Below are 24,247 nucleotides of genomic sequence, written 5' to 3'. Positions count from 1 at the left end.
GTCTGTTCCTCAAACAGGGCCTCACAATCGAAGGAGAGGTCCTGGATCAAGCTTCTGGGCTTCTGACCTCAGAGAAGAAGCCATGAAGACCTTCTCATGGATATTGAGGAGGCCATGGACCTCACTGTGAAGTCTGCAGAATCTCATGCCACCTGTAGAGCTGCCCGCACTGTGGCCAAGATCTCTTCCACAAGTGCCTTGAACTCCTTCCTGGACACCGTGGGAAGCAATGCCTCAAACTTGACCACAGACTGCCATGAGTTGAAGCTGTAGTGCACAAATAATGCTTGATGGTTAGCCACCCATAGCTGAAAGCTGGCCAAGGAATAAAGTTTTCTTCCAAACAAATCTAGGCATTTCTAGTCCTTGTTTCTCAGCATGGGGGTGGGTTGGCCCTCTCGCTCTCTGTGGTTCACTGACTCCACCACAAGGGAGTTGGGTGGAAGGTGGGTACAGAGGTAGTTGTGGCTCTTGGCAGGCAGAAGGTACTTCCTCTCCTCTCTCTTTGAGATGGGTGAAATAGAAGAGGGTGTTTGCCAAAGTGCCTTGGCGATCTTGGCTACCCCTTAATGTAAGGGCAGGGCCAGTCTAGCCCTCTAGTGTGCTCTGGTCCAGGACCTCAAACAGGGAGTCTTTGAAGCAGGAGGTTTGAGGCTCCCCAATTGAGAAAGTGTGTGATCCAGGGAGGACTATTAGTGATGGGGCTACAATGGTCTTGTCTGGTGAGAAGGACAATGAGACCTTGCCCCCTTGGTCTTCGTCCTGGGATAGTGGTTGCTTCACTAATCTCTCCCCCATTATGGGGTTGAGATGACCCCTGGCCTCTGGTGCCAAGACCCAGCTTGCTGGGGATGTTGAGGAAGGGGCCGAGCCTCCAGCCACTGAACAGGCTTCCTGGGGCTGAACCTGGACGACCCAGGGCGTCCGAGGGCACCACTGTGCCTACCACTGCTGCTGAGGCCAGGAGATGCCTTGAGAGGCTATCTCCAGTGCTGTTTGGTAATAGTCTGAAGTGCTGAGGGCTGAGACAGAGGCGGGAAAGCCAAGTCTGAGACTGCACCCGCTGAATGGACGTTGGCAGAGACCCATGACCCAGAGCATGCTGTCCACTCTCTATGGTGCCGAGAACCTGGTGCCAAAGGTGATTTCTGTGATCAAAAACAGAGCAAAGATCTCGACCTGCAGGTGTGGGCTTGGAGACCGGCAGTACTCAGTGTTGGCAAATATTGGTGTCGAGGACAGCAGCAGAATGAACTGTATGGAGATATACTCTGTCTATGGTGATGCTGTGGCCGCTGAGTTCATGACTCCAAGATATGAGGCACCATGGACTCAGCGTGAGATCACAGTGAGGCCCATACTGACCCAATGGGGTGACAAGGGACCCTCCTATCTGGGTGCACCAGTGAATGCAAGCGTTGGATGCTTGGTGACTGGACTTCAAGTGGTGATTTTCCCTATGACTGGGCCCAGCTGGCCCTGCCACCACTGGTGCCAGCATGGAAAGGATGTCCTGTGACACTTGAAAGGCCTCTGGCATGGAAAGGGGCTGCACATTGACAGCCACCAGATGTGGGTGAGCTGGACTGGGACTGCTCCCTTACGCTGGGGACCCTTCTTGGCTTTCCTCCCTCAGTCAGGGGAGCTGTCTTTGGTCGACTTCTTAGCTCTCATAGGCTGGGCTGAAGATGCCTGGTGCCACGTTGACAGAGTCGGTTGTGCACTCTGTACCAAATCAGAGTGCAGATCTTTCGGCGCTAGGGCAGACACTATGAGAAGTGCCTTTAGATGAACACCCGTTTCTTTTATGGTCCTGGGGCAAAAAGAAGTGCAAATCTTGCACTTAGAAGAGTTGTGCGGTTCACTCAAACAATGAAGACAGTCACTTGAGGGTCTCTAACAGCATAGGCCTGTGTCACACAGCAAAAGCTTTAAAGCTGGGGGAACAGGGTTTGTCCCAACAGGGGACTAACTGTTAACTACTCTATTAAAACACAAAGAAAACTATTTGTAAATGAAAGTGAGGGAATGGTAACGCTACAGCTAGAGCTGGAGGAGAGTGTTCGAAGCACTGTCACAGGTGGCAAAAAGAAAATGAGGAGGGCAGGGCCTGGAAATGCACTATATAGAGTGGCATGTACGCACCACTCCAAGGGATGCTGAGATCCAAGTCCCTATGGGTACTAGTGAGGGAAAAACTTCCGGCACCGGTGCATATGGCGAGCACACACACACACCTATGTTGAATGGACATGAGCAAGCACTCAAAGAACAGTTGCTTTTAAATAATTAAAAATTCCCTTCTCCTGTTAAGTAACCCAAACCCAAACAGATCAGTGGGAACATGATATTGACACTGGTCATAAATGAAGCAAACCTGGCTCCAGTGATTTTTACTGAAAGGAATACTAATAGGGCCACATTGTGATCTACTCTCTACTCCTTGTTCTCACTGAAAGTTTGCACAAGTGAATTATTTTGATGTCACTGAAACTACTAGTGTGAAGGCTTGTCTATACATAAGGTGGTGTAGTTGGGAAGCAGTAGCTATGTCCATAGGGAAATCTCTCCCATCGACATAGCCTTGTCTATACTGTAGGTCAGGTTGATATAACTATGTCATGCAGGGTTCTGGATCTACTATAGCCCTGAGCAATGTAGTTCTATCATTACAGGTTTGTAGGGTAGACCAGGGCTGAGTAATTAACTGCTCACTAATGTGAATAAAGAGTTCACAACCTGATCTTAAACCAGTAGTATAAAGAGCATATATTAAAGAAGTATATTCACTTTTGAAACTTCCTCCATATTTAATAGTCTAAAATGTTACGGAAAACAGTTTTTAAGATAACTTTGGCCTTTTCATTACAAACAAAACCCTGAGATAACTCTTTATTGGGTTTTAGATATACTAGATTATCTCACATTTGTTTAGCTACTAAATGAACACTGCAGGCTAAAATAATGTACAAACTAACCTTTCAATTACTTTTTTCAGCATGTCTTTGTGCCTATTTCCATCTTAAAAACCTGGGTCACTAACCCTCAAAGCTATTAGCTCGACATAGGGATCAATGGGCTGCAGCTCTCCTGTTCCTCTGCTGCGTCCAGGGAATGCGTTTGCTCTTCTGCTTTTTTTTTTGTGGAAGAGCAAATGCGCTCTTTCGGAAGCCCATGTATTCCTCGTAGAACGAGGAAGAAGGGGGCTTCCAAAAGAGTGGTTTTTCCCGACATTTGGCCCAGTCTAGGATGGGCCAAATGTTGGAAAAGCCTCTTCTGACAAAAGAATCAAAAAATCAGAATCAGAGCTAATTTTGCATACCTTTTTCCAACAAAAACTTGTAGTCTAGCGTACTGTCCATTTACCTACTTTACTGCTTGGTGGACAGAAACAATTGAGCATTTAAAGGGCCTTGCCCAGGAGACCTGCCACAAAAGAGTTTTCACAAATCTCAGGATATGTCTACACTACCCCCCTAGTTCGAACTGGGGGGGGAGGGTAATGTAGTCATACGGAGTTGCAAATGAAGCCCAGGATTTGAATTTCCCGGACTTCATTTGAATGAAGCTGACCAGCGCCATTTTAAAATGCCGGCTAGTTCGGACTGCGTGCCGCACAGCTACGCGCAGCACAAACTAGCTAGTTCGGATTAGGCTTCCTATCCGAACTAGCTGTACGCCTCGTTCGTGTACCCTCACTCGGGACACCACAGCACTCTGCAACATGGAGCCAGAGCTGCCCCTGGGTACTCTGGTGCTTCTCGTGGACGTGTTGCTTCGAGCCTGGTTGCACTTTTTGCAGGCTGCCATCTCGGAGGTCCATCGGGGGGCTGTCAGTATCCAGGAGGCCCTGCAGGAGAGCTTCCACCCTGAGGAACACTAAGAGCCTCCCTGGTGTGCCCCACTGGGGGCTTGTGCCTCATTCCTCCCTCCTTCCACTTACCCCTCCCTAGCCCCCCTTCTTGATGTCAAATAAAAACACATTTCTTGCCAAAAAAAACCTCTCTTTATTGACCAAAACTGGGGTAGGAATGAGGGTGGAAGAGGGGAGGGGGAAATCTGGAAGGAGGGAGCTGGAAGGGAGAGGCAAGTGGAAGAAGGGGGAGGGAGAAGCTCAGGGTTGGGGGTCTTGCCGGACCAACTTGATTTTCATGCAAACCTGCAAACCTGCTCCTGGGTTCGCATGTGGCCTTTGGTGGCCAGGCTGGCAGCTATCCTGCCATAGATGGCTGCGTTCCTCTGTCTAGGGAGGGTGTCATGGACGCTGGGGGCATCCCCCCAAACCTGAGTACGGTCCACCCTTATCTCCGCCCTGGACCAGGAAGGTGCCCATCTTCTCCAGGCCCTGGCAGGCTCCTAGGATCTGGCAGACTGCTCCTGGGACGCAGTGGAGGGCTGGCTGCCAGTGGCTTGCTGGCTCATGTTTTGGGGCCACTGGGTTGGGGCAGTGACTGCTGGCTCTGGGCCAGCAGGCTTGGAGCTGGCACAGGCACTGTGGCCAGAGTCTGCCCCTTTAAGGGCTCCGTAGTAGGGGGGAGGAAGAAGAGTTTTCCTGGTTTGGCCCAGAGTGGCCACCAGGGGAAACTGGGAAGGCTGGCGGCCAGCTAATTCGGACTAAGTGTCTACACAGTGCTTATTCCGAATTAGCTCATTCGAGTTTGCCGTTACTCCTCATAGAATGAGATTTACCAAACTCGAATTAAGCACCCCGCTCTTTCGAATTACATTCAAAATAGCGGTTTGCTTGTATAGATGTTATGGAAGTTAATTTGGAATAACGTCTGTTATTCTGAATTAACTTTGCAGTGTAGACATACCTTATGGGAGGGAAGAAAGATGTAGAGGGTACACACATTCTGCTTGGCACAATGCAAAGAGTGCCAGAGCCCAGTGAAGGACATTATGCAGGGGATAAATATAGGGTGAGATGATCCAGTTTCCTATCACAGTGGGGTCACTCAAGAGTTTCCATAGCCTAGTGGCAGCAGAGCCATTCCATTACCTGAAAGAGGAAATTCTTCCCACCATTGGCCACTTGCATATAAGCCCAGAGCTCTGAATTTGAACCGTAATATATAAGCTCATAAGAAATGTACAGCTAGTTCTTCAGGTGGTGAAAATCAGCATAATTCCAGGTGGAAGAGGTGGATGAGGCCTTTTTTAAACAATTAACAAAACTATCCAAAGCCCAAGATTTGGTGGTGATGGGGGACTTCAACTATCCAGACATATGTTGGGAAACTAACACAGCGAGGCACAGGCTATCCAATAAGTTTCTGGACTGCATTGGAGACAACTTTCTGTTTCAGAAGGTTGAAAAAGCTACCAGAGGAGAAGCTGTTCTGGATTTGGTTTTAACAAATAGGGAGGAACTAGTTGAGAACTTGAAAGTGGAAGACAATATACGGGACAGTGAACATGAAATAATAGAGTTCATGATCTTAAGGAAAGGTAGAAGGGAGACCAGCACAATTGAGATAATGGATTTCAGGAAGGCAGATTTTGATAAGCTCAGAGAACTTGTAGGTAAGGTCCCATGGGAAGCAAGACTGAAGGGAAAAATAACTGAGGAGAGTTGGAAGTATTTCAAAGGGATGTTGTTAAGGGCCCAAAAGCAAAAAATTCCGCTGTGTAGGAAAGATAGAAAATATGGCAAAAGACCAGCTTGGCTTAACAAGGAGATCTTGCATGATCTCAAAATAAAAAATCTAATCTGATAGCTTTCTTTGATAGGATAACGAGCCTAGTGGATAAGGGAGAAGCGGTGGATGTCATATACCTAGACTTTAGTAAGGCATTTGATACGGTCTTGCATGATATTCTTATTGATAAACTAGGCAAATATAACTTAGATAGGGCCACGATAAGGTGGGTGCATAATTGGCTGGATAACCGTAGTCAGACAGTTGTTGTTAACGGTGCTAAATCCTGCTGGAAAGGGATAACAAGTGGAATTCCGCAAGGGTCTGTTTTGGGACCTGTACTGTTCAATAGCTTCATCAATGATGTAGATATTGGAATAGAGAGTACGCTTATTAAGTTTGCAGATGATACCAAACTGGGTGGGGTTGCAACTTCTTTGGAGGATAGGGACATAATTCAAAATGACCGTAGCAAGTTAGAGAAATGGTCAGAGGTAAACAGGATTAGGTTTAATAAAGAGAAATGCAAAGTGCTCCACTTAGGAAGGAACAATCAGTTCCATACATACAAGATGGGAAGCGACTGTCTAGGAAGAAGCATGGCGGAAAGGGATCTAGGGGTCATAGTGGACCACAAGTTGAATATGAGTCAACAGTGTGATGCTGTTGCAAAAAAAGCAAATATGATTCTAGGTTGTATCAACAGGTGTGTTGTAAGCAAAACTCGTGAAGTCATTCTGCCGCTCTACTCTGCACTAGTTAGGCCTCAGCTGGAGTACTGTGTCCAGTTCTGGGCGCCACATTTCAAGAAAGATGTGGAGAAATTGGAAAGGGTACAGAGAAGAGCGACAAGAATGATTAAAGGTTTAGAGAACATGACCTATGAAGCCAGGCTTCATGAACTGGGCTTGTTTAGTTTGGAAAAAAGAAGATTAAGGGGGGACATGATAGCGGTTTTCAAATATCTAAAAGGGTGTCACAAGGAGGAAGGAGAAAATTTGTTCCTCTTGGTTTCTGAGGACAGGACAAGGAGTAATGGGCTTAAAGTGCAGCAGGGGAGGTTTAGATTGGACATTAGGAAAAAATTCCTAACTGTCAGGGTGGTCAAATATTGGAATAAATTGCCAAGGGAGGTGGTGGAATCTCCCTCTCTGGAGATATTTAAGAACAGGTTAGATAGACATCTGTCAGGGATGGTGTAGACGGAGCTTGGTCCTGCCTTGAGGGTGGGGGGCTGGACTCGATGACCTCTCGAGGTCCCTTCCAGTCCTATTATTCTATGATTCTATGTTGTATACAGCTCATGCTGTGTGATATATAGACTGTGTGTCCTCAGAGATCTTCAAATTTGAGTTTGCATTGGATACCAACTCATGAATAAAAGAGCAACATCACATCAATTTAACACACACTATTTCTAATGATGAAGCTTTTCAAAGTTAAATGTGTTGTTCATTAAGTGAGGGGGCATATACACACTTTAGATCAGGTTCTCCATTATCTTGTCTGAGTGTTTCTACCTGAACCAAGTGGGTATGAACTCCTGTTAGTGTAATGCATAGGCAGGGCCATTCTTAGGATTTTTGGGGACCCACACAGTACTATTAAACTGGTGCCTCATGCCCAGTGGCAGCTAGGGAGGGGACGGATGATTTTCAGAAATGTGATTTTATAGTCTTCAGCAATACACTAAAGCAGTATGTTTAAAAGACATTTTAAAATAAGGTCCTGTAGACTAACAAAGTAAATTAAAATAACCTTAAAAAACAACGAATAGACTAGTAGCACCTTAAACACTAACGAAACATGTAGATGGTATCATGAGCTTTCGTGGGCACAACCCACTTCATCAGATGACAGAAGTATTAGAAATCCAGATCCAAGAATAAACGGGGAAGGGAGGGAGAGGAGGGGAAAAAATAAAGAGAGAGACAGTGAGTAGATGGTTCAAATAGTTACAACAGGCTGATAAGAACAATTAGCACCTCCATTGTTTGGTTGGTAGGTTAAGTCATAGGATGTGGAAGATAGTGTGTGAGCCAGAGGATGTCCTTATTCATACCATTTGCATAAGAATTAAACTTGTAAATGAAGATAAGTTTCAATCCATCTCTGTGTATTTGGCTTGTGGAATTTGTCTGAAACAAATCGTGCCTTGGAGATCCATTAATGAGTGTCCAAGTAGATTAAAGTGTTCTTCAACAGATTTTTGTCTCTTGCCTTTTCAGATATCTGATTTGTGTCCATTAATTCTTTCCCGTAGAAATTGTCCAGTTTGGCCAATATACATGGCAACGAGCCATTGTTGGCATAGATCAAATTAGTGGATGTGTAGTTAAATGAGCCTCTGATTTGGTGGCTGATGTGATTGGGTCCAGTAATGAAATCGCTTGTAGATTTGTGGCACATGTATGGGCAGATGTGTGGGCAGAAGTGGCACCTGAGCTGATTGCAGGGGTGGGTTCCTGGATGATTATGATGGAGGTGTGTTGAGTGGTTATTGGAAAGAATTTGTTGAGGTTAGGCGGTTGTCTATAAGGGTATGTCTACACTAGCCCCCTAGTTCGAATTAGGGTGGCTAATGTAGGCATTCGAACTTGCAAATGAAGTCCAGGATTTAAACATCCCGGGCTTCATTTGCATGTTCCCGGGAGGGCGCCATTTTTAAATCCCCTTAGTTAGTACTGACCGCCCGCAGCTACATGCGGCAGTCAGAAGTTAATCCGAACTAAGTCTTTAGTTCGGATTAACTGTTACTCTTCCTGCAATGAGGTGTAACAGTTAATCCGAACTAAAGACTTAGTTCGGATTAACTTCTGACTGCCGCGTGTAGCCGCAGGCGGTCAGTTCGAACTAAGGGGATTTAAAAATGGCGCCCTCCTGGGAACATGCAAATGAAGCCCGGGATGTTTAAATCCCGTACTTCATTTGCAAGTTCGAATGCCTACATTAGCCACCTTAGCTCGATCTAGGGGGCTAGTGTAGACATACCCTAAATGAGGATTGGCCTTTCCCCTAAGACCTCTGAGAGTGCGGGGTCATTCCCACGATAGGCTGTAGATTGTTGATAATGTATTGGAGAGGTTTAAGTTGTGAGCTATAGGTGATGACAAGTGGAATCCTGTTGTTTTCTCTTTTTGTCCTGTCTTGAAGTAGTTCATGTCTGGGTATTTTTTTTGCTCTATTGACCTGTTTTTTCACTTCTCCGGGTGGGTATTTCAGTTTTATGTATACTCTATATAGACCCTGTAGATGTTTGTCTCTGTCTGTGGGACTGGAGCAAATCTGGTTGTATCTTAGGGGTTGGCTGTATACAACAGATTGAGAAATGTGTCTGGGATGGAAGCTAGGCTATGTCTACACTGCATCCATCTTGCACAAAAGCCTATGCAAATGAAATGTGGATTAGCATATTACCACGCTTCATGTGCATAATTAATTAGGGGCCATTTTTGCTTAAGAGGCTTTTGCACAAAAAGGAGCCATCTACACAGCTCCTTTTTGTGCAGAAATACCCTCTTGTGCAAGAGCCGTTCTTCCTCATTTTTTCAGGAAGAATGGCTCTTGTGCAAAAGCCTCTTGCACAAAAGCGGCCCCTAATTAATTATGCCAATGAAGTGTGGCAATATGCTAATCCACAATGCATTTGCATAGGCTTTTGCACAAGAGGGATGCAGCGTAGACGTAGCCCTAGAGGCATGAAGGTATGTGTAGTGGTAGGTAGGTTTCCAGTATAAGATGGTAAAAACTTGTCTATCATTTAATTGTACTGCAGCGTCAAGGATGTGGATCTCCTGTGTGGACTGATCCAGGCTGAGGCTGATGGTGGGGTGGAAGTTGTTGAAGTCCTTGTGAAATTCTCCAACGGTCTCTTTCCCATGGGTCTATGATGAAGATGTCATCGATGTAGCGTAAGTAGAGTAACGGTGCTAGGGGATAAGAGCTAAGGAAACCTTGTTCAAGGTCAGCCATAAAGCCAAATACACAGAGAAGGATTGGAACTTAACTTTATTTACAAATTTAATTCTTTTGCAAATGGTATGAATAAGGACATCCTCTGGCTCACACACTATCTTCCACATCCTATGATTTAACCTACCAACCAAACAATGGAGGTGATAATTGTTCTTATCAGCCTGTTGTATCTATTTGAACCATCTACTCATTGTCTCTCTATTTTTTTCTCAGTTCCCTCTCCCCCCCCTTCCCTTATTTATTCTTGAATCTGGACGTCAAACACTTGCAGGACAGCAGCCCTCACAGTGGATTTTTCACCTTCAAAATGATTTTCCACTAAATGGTATCAATCTGATATTGCAGGTTTCCACAATACGATCACCACATACTTCTCCACCTCTAGTACAGCTCTCCTTCTGCTGTCCCTTCATTGCTGGTTTGGACAATCTCAGCACTCAGATCCAGGAACATATCCTGTGCTTTCAAAAGTTCTGCAGCCACTTCTCAACTGCCCACACTTGTATTATGATGTGCTCCTATTAGTCATTAGTGCTCATTTCTCCAGCTCAGAAGCAGCACTACACCATCTACAGCTGCTCCAAGAATGCCATCAACTACCTTGAATTAGTTCTCCCTAAGCCCTACAGCAATCTGTGCTCCAAGAAATCGTGTTCTCTGCTGATTCAGTTTTTCTTATGACTCTGCAAATACCTAAGGATCATGCATCCTGTGCCTGCAATGCTCATGACAATAGTGCAGAGCTGTACAAGATCCATGATTATTTCTGAGATATTGGACAGCAGTGAGGGCCTTGTAGGTTGATGGGATTTTTTTTTAAAAAAAAGGCATGAATATTATGGGCCACAATCACATTATGAGGTGAAACAGTTGCATATTGGGAAGTGGACCCCTGGCTCCTAGTCATCCTTATGCACTGTCAAAACTTCCCAAAAGAAAGTGTGCTGGATAGCGGCAGGTTGTACACTGGGATATCGACCCATGATGCACCATACTTAACTGTGCTGTGCCACGTGCACTCCTGGGCTGTGTCCAGACTCAGGGTTTTTTCGAAAAAACTTCACCTGCGTCTAAACTGCAGCCGCGTTCTTTCTAAATTAAATCGAAAGAGCGCGGCTTTTCTTTCGACAGTGGTAAACCTAATTTCACGAGGAAGAACGCCTTTTTTCGAAAGTGCTCTTTTGAAAAAAGGCGTTCTTGAATGCAAACAGGGGTTTTTTGAAAAAGAGCATCCAGACTGCCTAGGTGCTCTCTTTCGAAAAAGCGGCTTGCTTTTTCAAAAGTTCCGCTTGCAGTCTAGAGGCTCTTTTTCGAAAGAGGCTTTTTCGAAAGTATCTTTCGAAAAAGCCTCTTTCGAAAGAGGCTTGCAGTCTAGACATAGCCCTGGTGACTATGTGGAATGCCAAACCAAGGAGCACAGGTGATATACTAACTTACCTGGTGTTGGACAAAATTGTAGACATGGCCTGATTCATTTCTATTAATCTTGTAAAGAAGTCTCCTATCCCATGGCTGATATATTATATAAAACATGGATTTCACTGAGTACCCAATGCCATTCCTATAGTAATTGGACAAAGCTGAGTCTGGGATTACATAACCAAGATTCTATGCCCCAAAGTGACTGATAGTTCGTGACTTCTTATATGACTAAAATTGGCAGCAAATACTGTAGCAAAAAATGTAGTATTTTAGTGTTGGTATAAGAATATAAATCTTATGTATAATGATTTGCTTATAACATCTGTATGCTTCTATTTCGCCCTGTTTCTCATTAGACAATGTCTGCATTGTAAACTAAGTTCTGTCTTCTAGTACCTTGGCTATCCCTGTGAAGTTCTAGTAACTAGTAATCCTTTATTTGCTGGAGTCTTCCTCTCTTGATGTCTTCAAATCAAGACTGGATGCGTTTTTGGATGATATATTTTAGTCAAGTTATTTGACCCAATGTAGGTGCAACTGGCTGGACAACTATACTCTGTGTTATACAGGAGCTCAAATTTGATGAGAACAATGGTTCCTCCTGGCCTTATTATCAATCAATCCATTAATTTCATTCTGAATTGGAATTATAGCAGTTTTTGTCTATTACTACTAAATAAATAGTATATTTTTTCTGTTTCATGCTACTGTCATAGCCAGTAAAAATGATATATTGGTCTGTCTTAGTTCTGCTGGCGAATATTAATGAAAACTAATTCTTCACTATAGATAATGGGAGGCTCTATTTTTAATGATCTAAAAACAATTAACAGTGATAAACCTGAATTATTCATTTTTCTATTACTTTTTTCATAAAAAGTCTTTTCAAATAATTGTTGTAGTGAGCTATAGAGTATTATAGGTTATAAATCAACACAAAGAGCCAGATTATGACTTTATGTTGCAATAGTGTATGTCAGGCTAAAAGGGGAAGAATGAACATTCCCTTCACACTTGCTGATCTTACACAAGGATCAGTCAAAATACAAGTCCCTGCATCTGGGGGAGTGAAAACACTTTATGGTCAGCTGATTTCAAGTCAGCAGAGTGAGCTGAGACCATGACTCTATACCTACTTCTGCTCCAGCCACAAAGCAGACCAGATACACTAAGAGGCACAAGCTTCATCATCCTAAAGAATAGGGCAGCTTGCATAGCCCTTGTGCTTTGAAGAGCTGTGGGAGTATACCATCCTTCTAGTAACCTCCTGTTAGATAATGAGGTACCACATAATACTTTACTCAAGGGACTGTTCCTAGCTAACCCTGAGGTTTCTCCTGAAGTGACCACCCGCTCTGTATTTTAAGGAACATCCCTTATTTGGTGCTTTGAATCCCATGACCTATATGAAGAAGTATTTAATCAGCTAAAAGTATATTTGCTATAAAATGTAAAGCAAAGTATCACACACGGTGATAAAAATGTATAATTTTGTATCATGTGGGCTGTAATGCTTTAAGTAGTAAACTTTGGTCCACTTCTTCATTTTTCTTGGAATGTTGCCCTTTTTGTTGCATTTTGTACCAACAGATTTCAGTAACCACACATGTGAATAAGTGCTCCCTGACACAAATCAGAGTTGAACAATCTAGCCAACAACGGACCAAATTCAATTCCCTTGGTCCACTGGTTGCAAACAAGTTATTTTTACACAGAAGTAAACATTTTCTTATGCTTGTATAATGTTTCTGTCAACGCATAAATTTAAATTGCTTACTGGATTATTACATAGTGAACTACAAGTTGAAAAGAACAGTCATAGTATTTTTTCAATGGCAAATAGAACTTTTTAAATTAATTGACTTAACTAAGGGGTATGTGAAATTCTGCATCATTTTTATAATCTATATAATTTATAATTGTTAAAATGATATCCCTATCATAAATATTTGTATACTTTACTCTCACAAGTCTCTAGCTTTCAAGTTACAGAAATATTTGAAGTATAGAGACTTCCATGGGTAACCTAGTATAACCTGTACTATGGATGGCCTGTCATCTATCTATAATTAGATAAAAACTCAACTGCTATCATTTAATCAGTTACAACCTGAAAATTATATTTTGAAAATCAAGTTTATTAATATGTAATCTTTAGATAATCATATTTATCCTCCTAATTTACACAATATTTATGATGCTCTACATGTCCTTGAAATAGGGAACAGGGACACTATACTATGAAAAAGTGGTCTAGCTGCTGGAGTTCATAAATTTTGTTCAGCTTTGGATGAGTTCAAAGAATTGCCATGTAAGAAAAGCCTTACAGAGGGAATTTATCTGATTATGGCAGTAATAATTACCCAGCTGTTTATTGCAGATAGAGAAATAATTCATGTAGGCAATAGGCCGTGGTGGCAATGACACTCCGCATTTAGTAAATATGCAAACTGTTCACTTCTAATTAACCAAGCTAGAGGATGCCCTTATTAAATGTATAAACTAAAAGTGCCTTCCTGACAAGTGATGAATTGTTACATTGCACAAACTCTTGCCACAGAATTATTGGAGTGAACTTGGGGCTTAACTTCATTAAGAGATCTTGTGGGATAGTTAAATTAGGATGGACAGCATAACAAGGTCTACCTGACAGCCAATGATATGTTAAAGCTTAATGAAACTGTACCTTTTCTTTCTTTTCTACTTATTTTACAGTTAAGATCCCACTTTAGATAAAGTACAAGTCTGGAAATTCTGCTAAAGTTAGGACAATGCAAAAGCATGAAACGAGTCAGGATTTTACTAGTCAAATCCATAAACAGAAAAGGCACTAAAGATTAAAAGTAATTTTCATAGACACATTTCAACACCAAAATTCACTCATACATTGCTGTACTTTCAAAGCTCACTGCTATAAAATTATTTGTCATGTCACTCCTACTCAACCTTGCCTTGAATTAATCGATTAAAATTAGTTTTGATTGCAGCAGACTAATTAGTACAGTGAGTGCATACACCAGCCTTTCACTCCCAGAGACCCAGTCTCAAATTCTTCCTTAGGTTACAAATGAAATCAGTTAATGGCAATCAGTTAAGTCCCAACAACATGTTTGGCACCATACAGGATCCAGAATCTTAAGGATTTTATAATTTAATGAATTAGTTTACTTTTTTAAACTCCAATCTAATTAATTAATTAATGAGTTTGAAGAGGAAAAGTGATATGTAAGGCTATGTCTACACTTGCACCCTCTTTCGAGAGAGGGATACAAATGCAGTATTTGAAATTGCAAATGAAGCCGGGATTTAAATATCCCACGCTTCATTTGCATATTCGCATTATAGCGCTATTTCAAAATAGTGCTATTTCGAAATAACAGACGCTGTTAAAAGGTGGTTATTTCAAGAGAAAACCCTTCTCTCGAAATAACCCTTATTCCTCATACAATGAGGTTTACCAGTTATTTCTAGAGAAGGGTTTTCTCTCGAAATAACCAAGTCTTAACAGCATCTGTTATTTCAAAATAGCGCTATTTCGAATTAGTGCCATAATGCGAATATGCAAACGAAGCATGGGATATTTTAATCCTGGCTTCATTTGCAATTTCGAATGTCTGCATTTGCATCCCTCTCTCGAAATAGGGTGCAAGTGTAGACATACCCTATGTGAAAAGTGGATATGGATATGGATGCATGCCACAAACATACGAAAGAATTTGGTAGGACAACTGGCAGTATTTGCTTGAGGAATACCCTCTAGGAAAGGTACATTGATTTAACTCACAGTTATTTAAATCAGTGATAGAAATGTAGCCGCGTTAGTCTGGTGTAGCTGAAGCAAAATACAGGACTAAGTAGCACTTTAAAGACTAACAAGATGGTTTATTAGATGATGAGCTTTCATGGGCCAGACCCACTTCCTCAGATCAAATAGTGGAAGAAAATAGTCACAACCATATATACCAAAGGATACAATTAAAAAAAAGAACACATATGAAAAGGACAAATCAAATTTCAGAACAGAAGGGGGATGCGGGGGGGGGGGGGGGGAAGGTAAATGTCTGTGAGCTAATGATATTAGAGGTGATAATTGGGGAAGTTATCTTTGTAATGGGTAAGATAACTAGAGTCTTTGTTAAGACCCCCGCGCAAAGTGTCGAATTTTAGCATGAATAACAGTTCAGAGGATTCCCTTTCAAGTGCAGTTTTAAAAGGCTTTTGAAGCAGGATGCAGGTAATTAAGTCGTTGAGACAATGTCCTTTCTGGTTGAAATGGCAAAAAACTGTTTTTTCTTTGTGATCCTGTCTAATATCTGTTTTGTGGGCATTGATCTTTTGGCGAATGAGACGTTTGACCAATGTACATAGCAGACGGACACTTTCGGCACATGATAGCATAAATTATATTTCTGGATGCGCAGGAATATGTGTTTTTGATCTTATAACTCACTTGCCATCAGAAAATCATGTTTTAAATAATCAGTTTAAAAACAGGGTCTTAGTTCTCATCTGCTAGAAAAATTTCATCGCTACCATATTAGACCAATATATGGTGGTCATCAGCAGAATAGATGTAGACACTGGAAATGGTGCAGTTTTTCTATATAGGTATTATACTATTTTTAAATGTTATTGGGCATCAAATCAATCAATCAATCAATCATAAAAAGGTCCATAAACGACCATAATTGTCAGAAAGGTTCAGCTTCTTTGTACCATGTAACATCACAATATTTGTCATTATTTGTACAATGGATTTGAAAAAAACCTTGTTCTGTCTGCTATTTTATAACATTATGCAGACCCTTAATTATAAAATGTTTTTGAAGTTTAATGCTCTCTCAAACTTCATGAACAACACCCAAACACTTCACCAGCTCATTGACAGTTACCTTACCAAAAGAAAAACTGTTTCTGTTCCAGAAAAATTGTTACTTCTGCTAGATTTCATAGCAGCAAAGAAAGATAAGTTCATTGAACTTGAGACATTGGGAGAGATTATTTGATTTGACCTACAGTATAGTCATGTGAATTATTATAGATGGGATTGTGTCAGTGTAGGCTGATTTCTGTAGGTGGGGAAGTGAGATACGTATTATGCCCTAGTTGATAGTCAGGGAGCAGAATATTGGACTGCCTGACCCTTCAGCAGTGTATGACATTGCCATCAAGCAATCTCTCAACAATAACTGTGGGAATCATCAGCATGTTTGCAGAAGAGATAAAGCTTTGACCAAGTATCTCTTGACTGCACATTTTACGACAGCTGTAAGAGCGATGACAAAAGAAATGTGTGGAATGTTGTCTTCAGCAACAGATTTCTACAAAGAAAGTACAACAAAGCACATGGCTGCAGATGAAATTGCTGTCCAAGACATTACTAAAGTTGTGACTTAAAGAATAACAAATTCTTTTAGTTTTGAACCTGAAGCAAGCTCAAAAATAGACAGCAACGGTAGCCCCACCTGAAATTGCAGAAAAGAGAGAATGGAACACAAGAAACTAAGCACTTAGTAACCATTAGGCTGCAAAAGAAGTGGTGAGGTAAACCTCTTTGATCCCATTAAAAGATATAATTTCAAATTATTTGATAATCTCAACAAAACAATCAAACAAAAGAAGTCAAAAGCAGAGGTGATAATTATTGATCATCAGATATTCATCAGGTTGACAATTATTGCCTCATCTGGAGATGTTGCTATCTAAGGTTTGATGAAGTATGAGCTGGCACCTCTACTACATTCCCTCTTCAGCTTAGATGGATTTCTAAGAAAGACCTAAAAGAGAGACATACTGGATGGAGAAAAATATTTCAATGTCTGAGTAACCAGTATCCAATGAGCCAACTATTTTTGACCTAATGATGTTACAAAAAAATGGTGAGCACTAATACTGCCAAAAGCAAACTTCTGGGGAGCTGTCTGATCATCAGGTGAACATTATCCTTGGACTTAAATTTCAATATGCTGCTAGTGGTGACAATTATTCTACTGCAGAATCGATGAAATCTGGTAAAAAAGCTCACAGAGAAAATGTCCAAAAGAGATGTTTGTACTCTCACTGTGTTAACACTATTATCACAGCAAACTTGAAAGATGATATCAAATTCACTGAATAAATCAAACACTGCAAACCTTTTCCTCGGTGACTGGACTGTAAAAAGTGAATAGAGATTGTCATCTAGTCATTCTTTATACCTTGCTGGCGGATTCATGACATTGCACAAGCAGTGCAGGTAGTATAAGACAACTATTTTGCATTACCAGAACTTGAAGCAGATCATGAAGAAGCAGATTTACACAAGTTATTGCATGTTGCTAATGCAAAGCAAACACTTAGAATAAAAGGCATATAATGTGGGGCTTGGACTCAGATGTTGCATCTATGTGCCCATGAATATTGCTGTATTCTTTGGGTATAATTACATAAGAAAATAGAACATAAGAATGGCCTTTCTGGATCAGACCAAAGGTCCATCTAGCCGAGTATCCTGTCTGCCGACAGTGGCCAATACCAGATGCCCCAGAGAGGGGGAACACAACAGCTAATCCTCATGTGATCCCTCACTTGTCACTCATTTTCAGACAAACAAAGGCTAGGCACATCATTCCTACCCATCCTGGCTAACAGCCATTGATGGACTTAACCTCCATGAGTTTACATAGCTCGTTTTTTAACCCTGTTAAAGACCAATCTTCTCCACATCCTCTGGCAAGGTGCTCCACAGGTTGAATATGTGCTGAAACTTCCTTTTGTTTGTTTTAAACATGCTGCCTATTAATTTCATTTGGTAACCCTTAGTTCTTACATTGAGGAAATACGTAAATAACTTTTCCTTATTCACTTTTTCCACACCAGTCAAGATTTTACAGACCTTTATCAAATCCCGTTAGTCTCCTTTTTTCTAAACTGAAAAGTCCAAGTCTTTTTAATCCCTCTTCATAATTATATAGAATAATATATATTCTGTAGAATTATAGAATTATAGGACTGGAAGGAACCTTGAGAGGTCATCGAATCCACTCCCCTACACTCATGACAGGACCGTGCACCAACTAGATCAATGTTTCCCAATTTTATTTGGCCACGGAACTCTTTTAAACTCGAAAGAATTTTGCGGAACCCCTAACAATAGTCTTATATATGGATCTGAAAAAGAAGAACATAAATAAGTATGGATAATAATAAACAAATGCTAAACAGGATCATGAAATTAACAGTCAAGAAATCACGCAACTATGCTGAAGTAAAGTACAGGCGGTCCCCGGGTTACATGGATCCGACTTACATCGGATCCCTACTTACAAACGGGGTGAGGCAACCCCGCACTAGCTGCTTCCCCCCAGCAGACCAGGGAGACGCGAAGCTAGCGTCCCCCCCGTCCCCCCCAGCAGACCAGGGAGACGCGGAGCGGCTTTTCTCAGCAGACATCTCAGCTTGAGAATAAAGGACTGAGGGAAGTGAGGTGTGGGAGAATAAAACTGAGCTCTGGAGAAATGTTTGGCTAGAGTTTCCCCTACAATATATACCAGTTCCAACTTACATACAAATTCAACTTAAGAACAAACCTACAGTCCCTATCTTGTACGTAACCCGGGGACTGCCTGTATTTGCGAGAGCACTCCCATACAAGCAACTGGTTTGACAGCTGAAGCTTCGACTTTGTCCAACGCGGTGCTAGTATTCAGTCACCCATGTGATCCACACTTCCGGAGGGTATGTCTACAGTACAGCGCTAATTCGAGCTAACTTATTTCGAATTAGCTAATTTGAACTAAGCTAATTCGAACTAGCGCATCTAGAACTAAAAACTAGTTCGAATTAGCGTTTTGATCATTCGAACTAGCGCGTCCACACTGATTGGACGCAGGGGCGCATTTAAGGGCGGCTGAAACCGGTTCCGGCAGGGCATCAGGTCAGTAGTTGCTTTGTGTGGCTGCTGTCTGAGGCTATCTGAGGCTCATGCTTAAAGGGGACCCCCCTGGACAGCCGGTTCTCAGCTTTTCCGCTTGCTTGCCTACCTCGCCGAGGGACAGCAAAGCATTGGTCTCTGTGCCTGTCTGTGTCAGTGCTTACCTTTGGGGATGCCGCCGCAGTTGGCAACATGGAGCTAGAGCTCACCCTGGGCTTTCTGGTGCAGCTTTTGGACTTGCTGCTACAAGCCTGCCAGCAATGGCTGGAGGCTGCCTGGCACCACCTGGTGCACGTCAGCCCCCTACCTCTTTGTCTAGCCTCCCTGGGGGCCATGGAGCAGCTGCGGCAGCGCCTGGGCGCCGGTGTGCCCCGCCGCATCTGGCGTCTGGACACCAGCAGTGACTGGTGGGACCGCATTTTCCTGGAGCACTGGGGAGACCAACAGTGGACCCAGAACTTCAGGATGAAGAGGGACACCTTCCTGGAGCTCTGCAAGTGGCTCGCCCCTGCTCTGCGCAGAAGGGACACTCGCATGAGGCCCGCCATCCCCCTCCAGAAGCGGGTGGTCATCGCCCTCTGGAAGCTCTCCACGCCAGACAGCTACAGATCCATCGGGAACCAGTTCGGCATGGGGAAATCCACCGTCGGAGCAGTGCTCATGCAGGTACGGCACTCTCCGGCTACTGGGCCGAGGGTGAGGGGGGCTGCAAGGAGGGGATGGGCTGCCCCAGGGAAAACAGGGGGTCGGGGAGGGGGAGGAGGCAAAAGTGCACCGCACAGGAAGGGCCGGTCTCTCCCGACTGTACTACATGCCGCCCGGGGGGGGTTGCTCCCGGGAGTGGGGCACGGGGCACAGCCAGGGCACAAGCACCCCCAGCCACCCGGGCGCCCCACTGATTTGCGCTTTGCTGTGTCTCTCCGCAGGTGGTCAAGGCCATCAACCAGGTGCTGCTCCGCAGGGTGGTCTGCCTCGCCGACCCAGATGCCGTCATCCAGGGGTTCGGTGCCTTCGGCTTCCCCAACTGCGGGGGAGCCATCGACGGGATGCACATCCCCATCCGTGCCCCGGAACACCAGGCCTCCCAGTACATGAACCGCAAGGGGTACTTCTCCGTCCTCCTGCAGGCTGTGTGTGACCACCGGGGACAGTTCACGGACATTAATGTGGGCTGGTCCGGCAAGGCACAAGACGCCAGGGTATACCGGAACTTCTCCGTGTGCCAGAGGCTGCACGCCGGGACCTTCTTCCCCGACCGCCACATCAGGGTCGGGGACGTGGATATGCCCGTCTGCCTGGTGGGGGATGCGGCCTACTCCCTACAGCCCTGGCTCATGAAGCCCTACACGGGGCACCTCAACCCCTCCCACCAGGCCTTCAATGCGAGGCTGACCAGGGCCCGCATCATCATTGAGGGGGCCTTCGGGCGACTGAAAGCCCGATTTAGGTGCCTCCTCACCCGCCTCGACCTCGCCGAGCACATCCCTCCCGTGGTGGCAGCATGGTCTGTGCTGCACAATTTGTGCGAGAGGAAGGGGGAGGCTTTCCTGCCAGCCTGGATGGCTGAGGCTGACCGCATGGCTGGCCAGTACGCTCAGCCCCGCACCGCAGCCGTCCAGGAAGCCCAGCGGGGGGCCGTCCGGATCCGGGAAGCCCTGCGGGAGAGCTTCCAGGTGGAGGAGGAGGACTGAACTCCCACTGGGGCCTTTTTCCACCCTCCCTCCCTTCCCCTTTCCCCTCCCTAACCTCCCTTCCTAATGTCAAATAAAGACACCTGTTTTGGCAAAATAACACCTCTCTTTATTTTACATAACTGGGGTGGGGGGAGGGAGGAGTGGGGGTGGGAGAGGGGAGGGGGAAACCTGGGAGGAGGGAGCTGGAAGGGGGTGGAAGGGGAGGAAGGGAAGGGAAAGCTCAGGCTTGGGGGTCCGGCTGGCTCTCCCGTCTCGCAACACTGCGGGTGCGGGAACCTCGGGGGGAGCGGGTGTGGAGGGTGGGGCAGGAGGGATGGGGGTACGGAAGAAGCGGGAGAGGGAGCAGGGGCAGCAGAAGGAGCAGGGGCAGCAGGGGTGGGAGGAGGAGCGAGAGCTGTGGCAGCCGCAGGAGCCGGAGCAGAGGGAGGCAGGAACCGGTCCACCAGGGTCTGGAGGTGGCCTCTGAGGCCACGGCCCTGCTCCTCCAGTGCATCCACACTCCGCTGGCACAGCCGAAGGTCCTCCCGGACCTAGTGCTCCTGGTTGCGGAGCAGCTGCTCCATGAACCGGAGGTGCCGCCGCTGGTAGTCCTCCTGGTTTCTAGAACACCGGCTGGCCCAGGCAGGTGGGGTGGTGCGCCCTGCAGTCGCAGGTGCTGCGGCTGTGGTGAAACAAGAGCAGCGGTCAGTTCTCCCTGGGGACAAGGTGGGTGAAACCCAGCCCCCCTCTGCAAGGCCAAGGCCCCTGCATGACACCCAGCTGCTGCTCCATGGTGGGCAAGGCCCAGGCGCACGGTCCCTGGGCTCCCTTTCCCCCCCTCCTCCACGTACACATAAGGGGAACATGATGGTACTCACAGGTGGAGGCCTCCCTGGCCTCGGACGATACAGGAGATGTTGTCTGTGGGGTTCCTCGGGGGTCCTGGGTCCTGGGCAGGCTCTCGGAAAGCTCCTGGCTTGCAGCATCCTCCGGCTTCTCCTCCTCAGTGTCCAGGACCGGTCCCTCTGGCCCGGGGTCGATGACCACCCAGGGGGCATGGACGGCGTGAGCCCCCAGGATGCGGTGCAGGGTCTGAAAGTGGGGGTAGGCCTCCGGGTCGGCCCCTGGCAGGCAGGCCCGGGAGTAGTACTGCCACAGGTCCTTTATTTTGCTACGGACCTGCTCCTGGGTCCACTGGTGGCCTCTGGTGGCCAGGCTGTCAGCCATGCGACCGTAGACAGCCGCGTTCCTGTGGCTAGTGCGGAGATCATGGACATTGGAGGCTTCCCCCTAAACCTCGATGAGGTGCACGATCTCTGCACTAGACCAAGCGGGCGCCCGCCTCTTGCGGCCCCGGGTAGGCTCCTGGGAGCCGCCAGGCTCGTCCTGGGAAGAGGGGGAGGGCTGGGTGGCATCGGGTGGCTGGCTCATGGCGTGGCAGGTGCAGGGTCTGCTGGCTGGGTCCTGGCAGCCTTGCAACTGGCACAAGCTGTGTAGCCAGCCCGTTGCCCTTTAAGGGCTCTGGGGACAGGAGGGGGGGCAGACAAGTTTCCCTGGTGTTGGCCAGAGTGGCCACCAGGGCAAGCGGGGAAGGGTTAGCCTCCCACTAGTTCGAATTAAGTGGCTACACAGCCCTTAATTCGAACTAGCTAATTCGAACTAGGCGTTAGTCCTCGTAGAATGAGGTTTACCTAGTTCGAATTAAGCGCTCCGCTAGTTCGAATTAAGTTCAAACTAACGGAGCGCTAGTGTAGCGCCTATCAAAGTTAATTTGAACTAACGTCCGTTAGTTGAATTAACTTTGTAGTGTAGACATACCCTGAGAGTCAGTATGGGGATTTACAGTGATATAGAACAGGCAATCACACCACTGACTGACTGCGTGCACAGCACTGAGTAGTGACATCATCGTCCCCATTCTCTAGGTAAGCTGGAATTACACAGGGACACTTACTGAGGCAAACACAAATGAAAATTGTTTTCAATAAAATTCATAAATGTGTAAATATTAATTATTATTATTTTGTAAATAATAAAATGTTATTGCAATGGAATTTTCTTGCGGAATCCTTATTTTCACTTCCGGAACCCCAGGGTTCCGCGGAATACCATTTGGAAAACACTGCTCTAGATCATGACGGGTGCTTTTGCCTAGGGAGGTTGTGGAATCTCCATCTCTGGAGATATTTAAGAGTAGGTTAGATAAATGTCTATCAAGGATGGTCTAGACAGTACTGGGTCCTGCCATGAGGGCAGGGGACTGGACTTGATGACCTCTTAAGGTCCCTTCCAGTCCTAATATTCTATGATTCTATGATTCTAATCTGCTCTTAAAAATGTCCAATGATGGAGATTCCACAATCTCACAAAGCAATTTATTCCAGTGTTTAACCACCCTGATAATTAAGAAGTTTTTCCTAATGTCCAACCTAAACCTCCTTCACTCAATTTAAGCCTATTTCTTCTTGTCCTATCATCAGTGGTAAAAGAGAAAAAAATTTCTCCCTCCCTGTTCATCAAATAAAGAGATTCACTCCAATGCATAAAGAGGCTCTGGAGTTGGGAACAGATCTGAGTCTCATGCTGCCAAACAATCATTCTGTCAGTGGATGTGATTCCACTTCATCTTTCAATGCCATGGGAAAAAAGAGATGGCTGAAGACAGAAGCTAAAAACCCAAAGCTAATGAAATATTTTGGGAACAATGCATCTTAGATGGAGGAAGCATGGAGAGGCAGCCTAGGTCCTACTGCTATTTTTAATGTACTGTGGTAAGAAGTAATCATCTCTAGATAAATTATGCTATAATAAGAACAAAACAAACAAGAAACAGACACCTACATGGTTTCCTTCAGAGAGCACCTCCTTTAGGCAGCAAATTATCAGTCATATTAGTAAGACCTATTTGAGAATCAGCTGGGAGAGGAGCTAGTAGACACAGAACTCAGCTAACACTGAGGGACAACAAAGGACAAAAACCAAGGTCAGGAGAGAGAGTCATAGATTCAAAAAGAGAGATCTAGAGTGGAAGGAACACCTCACTGAGCCCTGGTGGGTAGAACCAGGCCATGCTCATCCCTCCCACCGTAAGTCAGCAGGCAGAATAGTAAGTATAAAAGGCAAGTCTGGAAGCTCAGTTGAGTTGCTGCAGTCAGAGTAGCCAGACGCCTCCTGAGTTGGGAGAGTGCTGCAGTCCTTTGTGGAGCTAAAGATTGGCTAGACCCACCAGAGCCCATCTGCTGACCAAACAACGGAGGAGTTGGTTGCACGAACTGCACAGGTCTTCCACCCTCACAATCTGGAGGGACCTCTACAGATCCAGGTACATCCCAAGTGGGAGTTAGGAAATGGCCAACGTGTTACATAGCAGATAACATATTATTTCTAACATAGTTGTGCTGCCACCTGCTCCAGAATCCATACTCACCTTTTTGCACAATGGTTCTGAGAATACCTGTGCAACAAAGAGATGCAAATGTCATGGATAAGACTGGTGTGCTCTGGTACATGCAACGGTGAGAATGGCTAGTGTAGCAGCAGAATACTAAATACATCAGACTCAGATTCTGAAGGAGACATATAGTTGCTGTTTCAACTATGAGCACACTATTCTGACTATTTCT

The 24,247-nt window shown here is 45.0% G+C and overlaps 1 protein-coding gene across 1 annotated transcript in view; it reads right to left on the bottom strand.

The window, feature by feature from the left end:
- The window catches only part of SPATA17 (spermatogenesis associated 17), a 252,327-nt gene that overhangs the window by 146,467 nt on the left and 81,613 nt on the right, over positions 1-24,247 (bottom strand). The window lies entirely within an intron of this gene.

Source organism: Pelodiscus sinensis, chromosome 3, assembly GCF_049634645.1.
Source record: "Pelodiscus sinensis isolate JC-2024 chromosome 3, ASM4963464v1, whole genome shotgun sequence".
Taxonomy (NCBI): domain Eukaryota; kingdom Metazoa; phylum Chordata; order Testudines; family Trionychidae; genus Pelodiscus; species Pelodiscus sinensis.
This window is presented reverse-complemented; position numbering and strand designations above follow the sequence as displayed.